Source organism: Mus caroli, unplaced genomic scaffold (assembly GCF_978045245.1).
Source record: "Mus caroli unplaced genomic scaffold, Mus_caroli_1 scaffold_17, whole genome shotgun sequence".
NCBI classification, from domain to species: domain Eukaryota; kingdom Metazoa; phylum Chordata; class Mammalia; order Rodentia; family Muridae; genus Mus; species Mus caroli.
The window spans coordinates 54,456,303-54,470,641 of NW_028227272.1; the positions used below are offsets into that span (position 1 = coordinate 54,456,303).

A 14,339-nucleotide genomic window follows, 5' to 3' on the forward strand; every position below is an offset into this window, starting at 1 on the left:
CTATGAAAGAATTTTTAGAAATTTCTGCCGTTTATATTCTAAAGGCAGGTCAGATACTAAAACTTCTATTCAAGTATATAATCAGCCAACATGCAATTGTGTAGACTGGGGATTGCTTTATGAATAGTTTGAGTTAAGGGAGAGCATTCATCCCTTGCTTCCCATACAGCACATCACCACCGAGGTTTTTATATAGCTCTAGGTCCATCCTAGCTGACATGGACACGATCAGCATCTTGATATGAGCACAGTATCATTTCATAGCATAGGCTGTCAATCACAACCGGGGATAAATGTAGACACTCGCTCTCCAGGTCACATGCATTTGCACTTGGGTTATCTAATCCATCATCCATCTATCCATTCACTTCACCAACACATAGTACTATTTGTTCTTTTTTCGGACTGCATGTCATTCTAGCCGAGGCTGACTTGTCACTCCCTATGTAGCCCACGATGGACTCAAATTCACAGAAAATCCAGTAAATATTAGCTCATACTATTGGAAGTTAAAACTGGCCCTCAGACTTTAGTAGATCCCTAGACTTCAGCACAGCTAATGCCCTGGTGGATGCGCCATTCAGTCCTTGAAACCCAGCAAGTAGGTAGTAATGCCTGCCAAAATGTTAGCGGACATCTATTCCATCAAAGTACACAGTTCTGGGAAAGACCGTAATGTAGTAACTTTCATTTTCTGCTTCTTGATACCTGGTTTTGCTAATTGAGGTATGATAATCCAGCATGTGGTGTTTGTGCTTAAAAGCTCATCCTGAAAAAGGCTCAGGGCTACAGTGGGGTCCTAAACATCTAGTATAGTTACCGGACAGCTAATAAAGACTTTCTATTGGTTTGAACCTGAAAAAAAAAAATCACAGATAATCTTCCTGCCTCAGCCTTCAATATGCTGGAATTACATACAGGTGCTAACTACCACGCACACACAGCTAATCGTAGTGCTTCCAGAAGAACAATCCTTGTCCTGCATGCTCCTGGGACACTAGGGACCTCAAAGAGCCTGTGGTTGAGCAGAGACTGCCTCCTGTGCAAGAAGACACTTGCTTCAACCACTCCACCATGGTTCTTAATCGCTTGGTGGTGATCAAATGGCCTTTTCACAGGGGACACCTAAAACCATCTGCACATCAGATATTTATATTACCATTTGTAACAGTAGCAAAATTACAGTTATGAAGTACCAAAATACTAATGTATGGCTGGGTCGCCACAGCATGAAGAACGGTGTTAAAGGGCTGCAGCATAAGGAAGGCTAAGAACCCACTGCACTAAGTGTTTTTAAGGCAAACATCAAAGTCAGTCTATCACTGTTGCATCTCATACTTGAGGGCTGTATTATTTACTCAGTGGGAGTCAGCGACAACATAGGACAGTATTCAACAGTCTTGAATGATTTACGACTACAAGCTGCCAGACGCTGCAGACTAAGAAACGCAGAACACACTAATGTGGAAGACTGGAAGGGCTTGAGGCACTGACTATCCTAGGCCGCGCATTATGAATCTTAACCATTTACCAAGTTGTGTCTAAAAGAAAATACGTGATGTCTAGCATGCCAAGAGATACTTTGAGAAGGTGATGCCTGGAGGAAGGACACTAGGCTTTTGGTTGTGTGTCTAGTCTATTTCTAGAAGCACAGCACAAGTCCGAAAGTAAACTATTGCTGGGATTCAGGACCTACCTACTTCTCAGAAACTGTCTCAGATACAGACATCCTTCTCATTACTGGAAAGATCCGGAATGAGCTGGCAGAGGCAGCTGCTGTTCTTATGCATCCTACCATGTTGCTCACTCTAAGAGGCTTTGTCTCTGACATTCACAGAACACAGCCCCATATAATCTCCAAGCCTTGGCGCCCAGGTTTCTCCTGAAACTCGTTTTCTCTTCTGTCTATGAAACACTGTGCTTTAAGTGAATAGACATTTTAAGACAAACTGTGATTCAATTTCTATTCCATAAGACACAAGCAGGTAACATGCTCAGCAACATTTTGAGGAATCGGAGGAATGGCAGATTCTTATCAAACATAAGCAGAAATCACTACTGTAAATGGGGTTCCGGTCTCAGAAGGAAACCCAATCATTCGTAAACTCTTCAGCTTCCTGAGGATCTAAACGACAAAGCGGACGACAACAGCTACGGACAGGTCTCTTTCAAAGGTGTGTTTTCATGGGCAAACATATGCAGTGCCTGCCTCTCCTTGTTCCCCATGGCCTGCTTGCTTTCTTGTGATGGTCGCCACTGCCTTCCACAGCAGAGTATATTACTCTAACGCAGTGGGGAAGAACAGACTGAGAAACCACAAAAGTGACAGTGGACATCATGTGACACAGACAGTAATACATTACCAAGTGGCAGATTCCATCAAATGAAGCATCACTGCAATCAGAAGGACTTACCTAAAAGTAAGAGACAGAAAACACAAGTAAGAACTTGGTACTACGTCCACCCCTCAGCACACTAAGACATGCAGACATTCTAACAACCGGTGGGCAAAGCAAAAGGAACATACTACAGCAGGTTGGGAAACACCGATTCCTTTAGAACACAAAGGCAAACTTGGCAAAAATCAATGCCAGGTGGGGCAAGCATTTTACTTTCATATTACTTGGCTCTCAAATGGATTTGGAATGTAGTTTTTACTCGCGTGTGTGTGTGTGTGTGTGTGTGTGTGTGTGTGTGCGCGCGCGCGCTGAACTCTGTATGTGTTTATAGCACCTTTGTTCCAAAGACCTCTGGTTACTGTTAAAGAGACTGCCAAAGCTGCAAGTTTCAAACTACCTTTGCCTCCTCAGACACAAGGGAAAGATGCCAGTACACCGAACGCTACGGCAATTTCCTCTGTTGGTTTTCTTTCCCTTTAACACTTAGATGTTTGGCTATTTGCTTTTTTTATTTCCCAGAGTGAACAGTGATGTTCATGAAAGGTGCCAGATTAACAACCTGGGGAAATTAAGCGCCTGCTCTATGGATAGAAAATGTTCAATGTCACGGAGGTGATGAAAGGTTCCCCTGTGCTGTGCTTGCCTATATTCTTTGGGCTGTGACCCACGTCACCCCAGCCCTCCAGTCTTCATGGTCCATTAAGGTCGTTCACTGTGCAGGCTGCTAACCAGGGCAGACAATCTAGTTTCTGCTTTGCTGCTGCCATTAGTGTTAATACTACAAAGTTCTGATCCCTTGGGAACAATTTATATTTGCTGACAATTTGTTTCAGAACAACAGAAGAATAATTTGAACTTGAGACAGATCTCAAATTCTTGGTAATTTTCTAAGTTTGGTAAATATCCATTAATTTGGCTTTGAACAGGAGCCAAAACTTTGAGTGATCATACTGAAACCAGTCTCAGCAAATTCGGTCACCTAAAATGAATTTGAATTTTCCTTCCGACATAGTCAGAGACCTTAGTTCCTTTTCACTCTACTAAGCTTATTCAAGAATTTCATCACTTGTTAGTAATTACAGTAAAGGTTTGGTAGGTGTTAAAGCTAATGTTATATTACATATAAAATTTGAAAATCTGTGCAAATCGAGAAAACCATCTCCTTCCTACACCCGCAGGTGCTCCAGGTCTGCGACCCGCTTGAGCATGTGGTTGTTATCACACAGTCTCCTTCTTGCCAAGGGATATGCAATGCTTTGGCTTTAACCACTCAGATGCCCAGCAACTATTTATTGGCCTCACCATGCTAGTTCTCCACATGAAATCCAAGGGCCAGAGACAGACAAGAGTTCCGAGGCCAGGGTTTCTAGCGGTAGGGAAAGCAAGTCTGGTAAACACATGCAAAGCATTAGTGGACCGATGCAGCACAGCACTGAAGCCTGCTGACTAACAGACCATAATAACTCGGTGTTACTTGGAAAGATCACAGTATTCATCTTGGTTGTTCCTCGTCTCTGCCATTGTCCTTTCTATCAAACATCACAATTCTGCACAGCTCCAGTAGATTTCCATCTTAATGTGACCAGCACTTCCTGTAATCTCTAATCTCTAGAAGCACTGGGGAATGCGAATCCCAGGCTCCTGGTGATTCCAGCAAACACATGGTAATACTTAGACGGAGGGTGCTCTGCCTAAATCACAGAGAGGAACCTTGGAAAATTTTAGTTTGGGAAACTTTGGCTTTTTTCCCCCTTTGCCATGCAAAGACTTTATCAAGTAAGGCCATACAGTATTAAAACCTTTGGCTTTGGCTCAAGGCTATGCTGTTGCTGGCAGGGGATCTAACGGGGAAAGGTGGGGCAATCACCTTTATCAGGAATGACCTTAATATTATGGAAAGGCTCCTTCCTCCCCTCTGCTTCATCCGCCTTACTCAAAACCTGAAACCCAGATGTGAGAGCGGAGATTATCTCCAAAACCAGCAGCAATTTATTGTAATTACGCTAGTACAAACATCAGGGAGGTGGAAAATGTTATGCCGATTTAGTAGTGGGCCACACCCTGTGTATAAGTCCCAGGCAAGGAAATGAACCTAATCTAACCTAATCTCCAGGGAGGTCTCTGTTTCCCATAACCCAAGACAACTAGAAACCAGTTAGAAAACTAATAACCAGATGCTATGTTACGTGATATAGGCACCGACAGATACCTCTTCCTTCCTTCGTCACTGGTTAGCTCGCTCTATATTGTTTCCAGTGTCACCTGTCAGTCCTATATGTTAACAATAGCAGTTGAAGCAACAAGGCGCAGTCTCCCTAAACAAGACTGAAGCATGCAGCACTTGTCTGATTTAAAGCACTTGGATGGCTACTCTCATAGTACTGGCAGCTACTTAGGCTAAGGGTACTGAGTGAAGAGGCCACCAACAGTCTCACTCAGCTGTGGACACTGTGAACTACAGTAATGACCAACATGGCAAGATATGGCCACAGGTGCCAAGGGCGAAATGAAGGTCACTGGGTTAACCAGTAGCATGCTGATAGATTTAGGCTCCACTCCACATGAGAAACGATGTGTAAGGTACTGAAAATATGGTGAGGGACTCGCCTGGGAGCTCAGAGGCCCCACCACTATCAGCCTTGTAAACAAACACAGTCTGACACTGCCCTTCCTTCAAACTCCTATCTCTGTACTCTTGGGCTAGTACAGCTCTCAGATCTCATGAGAGAAGTGTGTTCGCGCAGTGGAGGCTGGTCACTTAAAGCACAGAGAGGAAGTGTTGGTGGGATACTTATAGACAGAACATTTATATGTATGACTTCCCCTCACCCGCAAGGCTCAGGGGCCACGTGAAAGAGAAGGACAAAAGGACATCTAAGAGCCAGTGCTGAGGAGGACTGGAGTTGAATAGTATCTCCTGGATATTACAGGGTGGCTACACTGATGAATTCTCAGCAACTGTGGCTATCTGCACACCATCAAACCAGGCACCATTCTAGCATGGAGTGGTGGAAGGACTTATGAGGAACTATGAACTGCTGATGGCTTCTGGGGGGAAAGAGCCAATTTTTCTTTAATGGTGCAGTGGTAGGTAGGTAGGTAGACAGACCACACAAACTGGACAGAAAGAGTTATTGCTATTACATCTTTTTGAGTTGCTCACCATTGGGGTCATATAAATCCCCAATATGGCAGGCTATTACTACTCTCCTCTTGGATACCTTCTAGAAATTGAAATCAAGGAGACCCAATTGCTGAAAACACCCATTTGAGTCATAATCATGAAGAAATCGACTGGGTAGTGACCTGGATGATTCACCTCTACTGACTAGCTTTCACATTTCTGTAAAGTTCTAGGCACATTACTAGGGCAAAAAAGTATCGTTGATTTCACCTAGCCATGAATTGTTCAATATACAAAACTGATCTGCTTGGCAAGATAAGGCACACTGTGGCACAGATGTGTGTAATAGTGGCACAGATGTTATGGGAACAACCAACCACTTTCTGGCTTAAGGATGGCTGCACTCTTACGGAGGCCATGGACCTGTGGCAAGACAGGCTGTAGAGGAGAGCTTAATAATATTATTCTGTAAAATGGACACAGACTCAAAGAATACCAAATGGCTTAATGTTATACCCATAGATCAGTGCATCTCTCAACCTTCATTAGACAAGCTTCTTCTTATACAAATGGCGATTAACACAGAGACCCACAACTAGTGAACATGCAGAGAATATGAGACTTTGGCATGTCCAGCCCTAAAAGGGCCATTTGTAGTCACCCCTCCTTTGAAGGTTCAGGGATCTTCTCAGAAGAAGTGATGGAGAGATTATAAGAGCCACAGGTGGTAGATAATAGTCAAGGTAATAGTGTTTTCTGAACCCAACAGGGCAGATGGATGAACATGTGAACTAAAAACCAAACAAACACAAAACCTTGTGACCACATATACAAGTCCTGTGCAATCTTAAACCAGACAAAATCACAGGGGTGGGGAAGGTGGACATGTAGCCCCATCCTTAGCTGAGGAGCATTTGATAGCTATGGGGAAAGGCATACACAGTTCTGGTTAATGGTGTGAGCTCTGGTATTCAGCCACACTCCCTATGCCTTACACCTAAGAATAGCTGGGTAACACAAACTGGACTTAATGGAGAGGGGAGGAGAAGAGGGAATCGGGGAAAGGGAGAAGCTGGGAGGGTAAGGAGGTCGGTATGGATCTGGCAGGAGCTACTGAGTGGAGTGGGGGTGAGAATATGATAAAAATATATAAAACGCTCAAAAATGAACGAATATGTTGGATTAAAAAGCAAATAAACAAAACACTTTGAGTATGGCCTTAAATTGTGATTACAACAAAATCTGTGTGATTTGGGGGGTCAGTTCTAGGTTGCTCAGTACCAGTCACCCTACTGGGAATGGAGTTTCGTTTCTGATGCTCTTCTCTATTGCATAATAGATTAGAATTTATTTAATTTTATAAGCATTGTATATGCCTGTGTGCGTTTTGTGCATGTAGGAGTCTTCAGAGGCCAGAGGAGAAACTGGATCCCTTTAAACTGGAGTTCCAGATAGTTGTGAACCTCTGTGTGTGAGTACAGGCAAAGGTCCTCTGTAAGAGCAGGAAAGGAAACACTCTTTTTATTGCGGAGTCATCTCTCCAGCCCGGGACAGAATTTTTTTTTTTTTAAATGATCTGGTTCCTTCCTTCCTCCCCTCACCATATGGTGGGGGGCACTCAAGTACAGGTCACTAAAACTCCATAATTAACACAAGAATGATCTATTGAGAATCAGTTTTGTTTTTATGTTAATGTTTGTTTTAAGACACAGTCCTCTAGTTAAATGGAACATTCAAGCCACAATGTATTTTCCTCACAATGGGTAGAAGGTAACCAAGATAGGCTCAAATCATTCACACTCATGGTCATACAGAGAAAATCAGAGAGATCAGACTTCCGAGCTGAGAACAACCAGGTGACTTGTTCTTCTAACACCGACCAATGAGTAATGAAGTCCAAGGACGGAGAAAGAGCCCAGCAGAGAAAGTCACAGCACAAGCGGGTGTTAGCCTGATGCACAAACTATAACGCATCGCACTAAACAACCAGGTAAATGCTCAAAGAACCATGAAGAACATAGGGTGGATCAAGTCTACATAAACAAGACAAACACGTTTACTTTAAAACAACGTATTTTATGTCCTCTACCATGTACCATACACAGAGTTCAATGAACAGGGCCCTGGGTGGTGAAGCAGTCAAGGAGTTCCGCGCGATGCAGGATCCTACCCACCAAGAAGCTTGTTCAGTTTGGCTGACATGCTGCAACTGTTAGTTTGCTTATCTGATCCAAAACATCATCAGGAGCAGTTGCTCTTAGCTTTAATTTCTTGAACTTACAAGAAAATTCTAAGTGTCTGCAGACCAAGTGTAACCCAAGTTGAAATTTTCTTACGGGAAGAACAGACATAAAATAAACAAGCTGGATTCTCATCATTCCAGAGCTGAGTTTTAATAATACACAATAAAAGAGGCAAAACAAAAACTTTGGGATTTGAATGATGACCTTCGTGGCTATAGAGAAGAGAGACTTTCTTTGTATATGTCTTTTAAAGGAGCCTTTGGAGGAGAAAATTACAGACGATCACCTCACAGAAAAGGCTGAAAGACAAGACTCAAGACAGCCATCTGTGGGGAGCAGTTATGGTAATTACGGGGTACCGGACATGAGGAAAAGTGGGTGTTGGCAAAGATACTCAAAAGGAGCGTGTAACTTTTTCAGTCATGAAGAAGGTTGGAAATTATTTAGGGAAATGACTTACCCAAAGGAAACAACCCAAAGAGAAACCATCAAAAAGGATGCAAGCGTGAAGTGAGGGAGAGCCACTGGGGAGAATATGTTTGTTTCTGTGGTTGTCTTTCTGGAGGCAGTAAACTGCAGCCACCCTCTCAGACGGCCTCCACCTCTAGAAGCCACTGTGCCCTCCAGCCTGCACAGCTGCATGGCTCCAGCTGTTAGCAGAGGTGCTAAAGGCATTCTGGCCCACCGCCTTAGGGTATCTTAGAATTTGCTTCCCCTTTTCTTATAAAGATTTCTACTTCTTGGTGGCTTCTTTTGTCTTCATCCTACTGCTCTCGACTCTGGTTCTGGGCATATGAGCTGTAATATGTATGGGTCCTGGGGGTGGGCAAGAATGGAACATGGCTGGGCTGGGGCAAAGGGACTGTGGTAGGAACTGGATGTAGGCATCAGGCAAGCGGAACAAAGGTCCAGCCTGACGTCATGGTTACCTCTCTCTGTGATCTCCATCCTTATGTTCTTCCTCTTGGGACAGGAGAAAAACCTGAAGAAACCCAAAACCTTTCCGAATGTATAACAACCTCTTTCTCCCCATACTCAAGTGCTTATGACTGTTAACCTCTTGCATGTGTTTTGTATTTAAATGAAAAATTGAGAATTATTAGACATATATTGTAAATAACTTATCATTTTAGAATGTTACAATTTAGGGTATTTTTTGGAGGGGGGTATGGCCACTCATAGAAATTTGTTTAAATTTTTTTGTTCTCTCTCTGTGTGTATGCACGCGTGCACATGAGTGCTTGTGTATACACACCACAGCACATGTGGAGGTCAGAAGACAAGTTGCAGACATTTGCTCTATCCTTCCATGGGGAGCCTGGGATTGACTTGATCAGGCTCCATAGCACAAACATCTCCTCACTCAGCCTTTCCTCGTCTCTGATGGGTCGGTCGTTCACTGCTGTTCTCACCAGTTCCTTCTCTTGGCTTCTTTCCATTGCCTTCAGTGGTAACACAGGTTTATTGTTATTGTTGGAAACAGGGTCTTATGTACCTCAAGCTGACCTCAAATTAACATGTCACCAAAGCTGCCCTCGAACTCCTCATCTTCTTGCCTCTCAAAGGCTGGGCACAGGCTACCCATACTTAGTATGGTATACGCTACCACAGTTGGTCTAACAGTTTTGTTATGGGAACACTGATATTTAGTCTGTTCACTACTAATCCTAATGGCTTGGCATATTACAGAGAAAACAGACGATACATTCGGCAACTGACATATGCTCTCGAGATTAAGAAAATTTTAGAACACCCTAATTAAAATTTCCTATTTGAATATGAACAGTCTGATTTTCATTTGGAGGTTAGGATTTTTAGAGACCACTTAAAGGAAAAAAACCCTTCAACTTGTGTTAGGACGGCCTCCTGCAGGAAGACAATATAATGTTTCTTAGTAGGCTAGACCCAGATGGATTTCCCCTAAAGCTCTGGCATAGATAACATGTCTTTGGTTGCATAAAAGATGGAATGGAATAGTTGGCTTGTGTTTACGATACATGCTGTACAAAACGACATTACATTGGGCAAGGCAAGATGCTTACCCCGAGAGGCAAATGGGAATACACATGGACTGAGGAAAATCAATCAATATATATGTATATTTTATCTCAGGTTAGGGCCACAGTATAGCTTCACTGAGCATAAGCTCGGGAGACTTGTTTGAACGCACTCTGTCTTTTTCCACTCATTTGCACATAGAATTGAATTCAAGCCAATTAGTGTTTTATGATAAAACTCCACTGTAGAGCTCAATAAGTATTGTTTGATAAATCAATTTATTCCTGGTCTCTTGACTTGTAACACACCAACAATAAAGACAGAGATAGACAGTATATCAAATATGAAGATCATAAATCAGGTATGAATATAACTCAAGAGAACTATACATACATACTTTTTGCAAAGCTCCCAGAGTCCATAGATTAGAAGCATTTGTGATGCAGTGGAAAAAGTACTGTACTCGATGCCAAGAAAGTAGGGTTTCAACCTCAATTCAGACACACATTACCCAAGTTAACTAGGTCAGTGTCCTCATCCCTAAAATGGCACAGGTAATAACTGTCCCACACTGTTGGTTTGTGGCTAAAAGAAAAAAAAGGCATTTGAAAGCATCCGCTATAATTATGGCTCACAGTGGGCGTTTGTTTCAGGTTTCTTTTGGAATGAGTTTGTCAAACTGATGTGGAAAGACAAAAAATTATGTAAGAGAATGCTGAACATGTGGGACACATAGTAGGTGCTGTGCAAGTACTTCCTGATCTAAGCTGATATAAACGCCAAGCTGCTCTGACTGAGTCAGTGTGGTCATTGGTGCTAAGTGCACTTAGGCTTCATAAACACGAGCTTAAGACAAAAGCCCTTCTAATCAGATCTGGCAAGCAAAGCAGAGACAGGGTGAGGTAAGTGTGAGGCTATCGAGCTGAATAACAGGGATGGCAGCACCTCAGTGCCTGAGTCACACAGACACTCTGCAAGACACAGCTAGAGATAATTCTCAGGTAAAGGCCATCGGAGCCATTACGTCATCCCTCCTCTGCCCTTTATGCATCAATCATGTCGCTGGACCCTGATGCAATCCACCAAGAATGTCTGATTTGCAGAAAGCAGCACTCTCAGAACACACACACACACACACATCGAAGAAAGCAATCTGAATGCAAACCCAAGCTTCTGGCATTTCCTTTTGTGTAAATAATGCTTTAGTGGGGCAGTCTTACAAGTGGGATGCCTAACTATGGATTAAGCCGTTTGGTTTGAAGGCCTAAAGGAGGAGACTTCATCACTGTGAACAATTACTCCAGGTTCGCATTTCTACATCAGTAAAATTAGATATTTTTCAAGGTCCCTCTCAGCTTTGCAATTTTGTTATTAAAAATTCGGGCTAATTACAGCCATACAGTGGGTAGATAAACAAGCCAGACACAGAATCAATTTGTTTCCTCTCAATTGTGTAGGTCACTCAATGTTTAGGCTACTTTTAACCCCATCTGAGTTTAGAAGAGTGTGCAACAAATCAAAAGATATTCAAAGCCTACTCTAAACCAAATTCAGAGTTGGCCTTTACATGAAACACCCACTGTCTTGACAGAATGTAACCACACAGACCAAGCTCTGCAGAAGGAAAAACTTCTTAGAAACCAGGTCTCCACCGCCAAGAGAAGGAGGTCAGCTCTAGTAAGCCTGTCGCCACGTTTTCCACCTGCAGTGACGGGAACCTTTCTAAGAGTGGCCAGTGCAAACATTCAGACACCTATCACTGCAAGAGCTGCAGTGGGATCTCCATCGAGGGGTGTTCCCTAAATAACGTGGGACTGGGGGAGGGGGGCGGCAGAATACAAGCCCAATGGAGATGAAAACCAAATGCCTAATGCTTCCTTCACAGCTGACTTGGTGTGAGGTCCCCTGCCTTTCTCTGTAAGCAGCTGGAAGGAGGGGGTTAACCTACTGCACCTGGGCCACCATTCAACAGGTGCCCAGCCTTTAATTGTTCAGATGAATGATTTATGAGGTTTGGCAGCAAAGACAGGGCAGACTGGTTTAAATTTAAAGGCTCCAACCGATAGGTATTCTGAAAATCTTGGCCACATTTTCAGCAAGCACTGTACCTCCTGGGAGGGGACAGAGTAGAAAGGGAGAAGATGTGACTTGTTGGATGGGAAGACAGGACCCAACTAGATGGAACATGCCTTCATACCCTCTCCCTGGCCCATGCTGTACCGTGTCCTTGCTGAGCCTCTTTCTGATGGAACATGTCTTCATACCCTCTCCCTGGGCCATCCTATACTGTGTCCTTGCTGAGTCTCTCTCTACTGAAAACAGTGAGACATGCATAGCATTACAGACAAAATCCCAGCATCCTCATTCCCACACACAGACCTTACTGGGTTTGTTCTGATTGTTGATAATACGATTCTTTTGGTCAGGTAAACACAAGTTGGTCAATTTTTTGCCTCAAAGTCCCGCACAGCAAGGATTTTAGATTTTGCTGCTATATGGTTTCTGTCACGATGCCTCTCCCCTGTCATTGTAGGATGTGAACAGCTCTAGACGATACATAGACGAACAGTTACAGCTTTGTTCCATTAAGACTTATTTAGAAAAACCAGGTGGAATTTAGCCTCTTGGCCACTCTGGTAAATGAGAGGCTATCCTAGCTGTCACCAAATTTACCTACCACCCTTAACAGAGATTAATTGTAAGCCTCCATTAAGAGGACTGGCATCTGTTATAAGTAGCATTATTAATATTAGACTCAATCAGACCTCATTTTGGGTAAAAGAGAAAGAATATGAAATATTGGATGATTTAATGAAAAGCAAGTGCTCTGAAACAGGTAACACTCAGAAGACAGGTTGTCTAGGAAAATATGGCTCCGGCCAAATCCCTGCCCTACCCCAGACCCAGACCCATGTCTTGCTACAGAGCAAACGACAGGCATTGTCACCATGTTTATAGAGGACACAGTTACTTTATACTACACTCGAAATAGCTCAGTTCTTTTAAAATCAACCTACATATTAATTCTGTAGACTATATAAAATACTTCAAATAACAAGCACCAAAGAACTTTCACTTTTAACAACACTGAGGTTGTTTTTAATAAGCATATATTGTTTTGTGGATTTAATTTTTCTTTCATAAAGAAGTAGCAAGAGTAGGTAATCTTTGATGTGGTGATTATTCAGCACTGCTTAGCTTAGGCATTCTGTGACTTTGGTGCTGTCGGCATGACTTTTCCTCCAGATGTCTAACTGCTGCTTCCAGCTCCTTCTGCCCCTGCCTCAGCCTAGCCATCACATGTTCCTGGATCTGCAGCTGAAAGGGACTCCATAGCAGTGCCAATATCCGAGCCTCAGGTCCAGTGAGAGCTAGATAGTGAACAAGAACACAAAGACACATGCTGTTTTCTGAGTGTGGGCAGTGCTCTGCTGTGGCTCTGGCCAACTGTCTTCCTTCTAAAAGCAAGGAGGCTGGAAAACCCCGGGGAAGTTGAAGGGCAGAGGCGTGAAGGATGAAGAGGGGACATGAAGCAATCCAGGGTGGAGTGCAGTGAATACTGTCTTGACTCTAGGACAGTGTCTTCACTCCTGACCATACATTAGAATTACTGGGAACACTTTCAAACAATAGGCATGCTTGGACTCCTTGCTGGCCAGAGGCTCCCCACCCCAGTGCCTCTCCAGGACTGAGAGCCACTAGAGTTGAGAGACTGACCAGCATCTTTATATCCACATGAATAGAGGGCCTCAGAGAGTAGAGGGAACTAGACTATGTGTGAAACTCAGCTATAAATTTTGAGGGTGGTGTGCATGTTTTGTTTTAATCTAGAAGATTAACTGGATTCACTGTGTGGGGATGGGATGAAGCCCTGGGGATTCTCTCCTTACCGTTGAGCAAGAGACCACAGAAACAACAGATCTTTTAATTAGGACCTTTTGCTTGAGCCTCTGGCAAACTGTAAGGCAAATGAATCATCAAGTGGCAGGCTTCTTTTATGTGTTTAGCAAAGGGCTGATTGAATAGGCTAGGCCCTGAGCTTTTCCTTGAAGTCCAGCAGATTCACTCTGTGGACCACAAGAAGCAATTCCCAGGGCAGGGAATGTGGCCTATACAAACTAAAGATACATGTGTCCATGGTTCCATCTCCAGGCTCGCGCAAATCTAAATGAAACAAGAGAAGAAACTTCCATATAGTTCTGGGCAGTTGTTAGGATTTTCTTCCACCTATCCTACAGATACTACTGCACCTCTGTACCTCTCACTGAGGTGCGGAGAGAATGCTAGTAAATCTCCTAAGACAAAGTAATATATGCTGTCTGCAAGACAGGGCCCCCTTCCTTCCTGTCTCCTACTTTGTACTTAGTATTCTCTTCTAGTGTGGAAATTATTCTTTTCCTTCCCTCCTTCTCAACCCCCAACCCTACTCAGTCCCTGTCCCTCTGTCCCACCTTCTCTCACTTTGTTGCTTTCTTGTTTCTTTTAGGCATAGAGGACTGACACTAGGGTATCATCAGGCTAAGTAGATAAGTTCTATTCAGCCCCCCCTCCCCCCTTAAAGTCACTTTTTAGTAC

The 14,339-nt window shown here is 43.4% G+C and overlaps 2 protein-coding genes across 3 annotated transcripts in view; one reads left to right on the forward strand and one right to left on the reverse strand.

Moving 5' to 3' along the window:
* Positions 1–14,339, reverse strand: part of Cmss1 (cms1 ribosomal small subunit homolog) — a 298,119-nt gene that overhangs the window by 144,234 nt on the left and 139,546 nt on the right. The window contains exon 1 of one of the 2 annotated variants that reach the window (XM_029470283.2): positions 2,364–2,394. The exons of the other annotated variant lie outside the window; for it this stretch is intronic. The gene's annotated coding sequence lies outside the window, so the exon portion shown is untranslated. Of the gene's footprint in view, positions 1–2,363; positions 2,395–14,339 lie in introns of those variants that run through there. 2 annotated transcript variants of the gene reach the window in all.
* The window catches only part of Filip1l (filamin A interacting protein 1 like), a 238,822-nt gene that overhangs the window by 88,529 nt on the left and 135,954 nt on the right, over positions 1–14,339 (forward strand). The gene's annotated exons all lie outside the window — the stretch shown is intronic.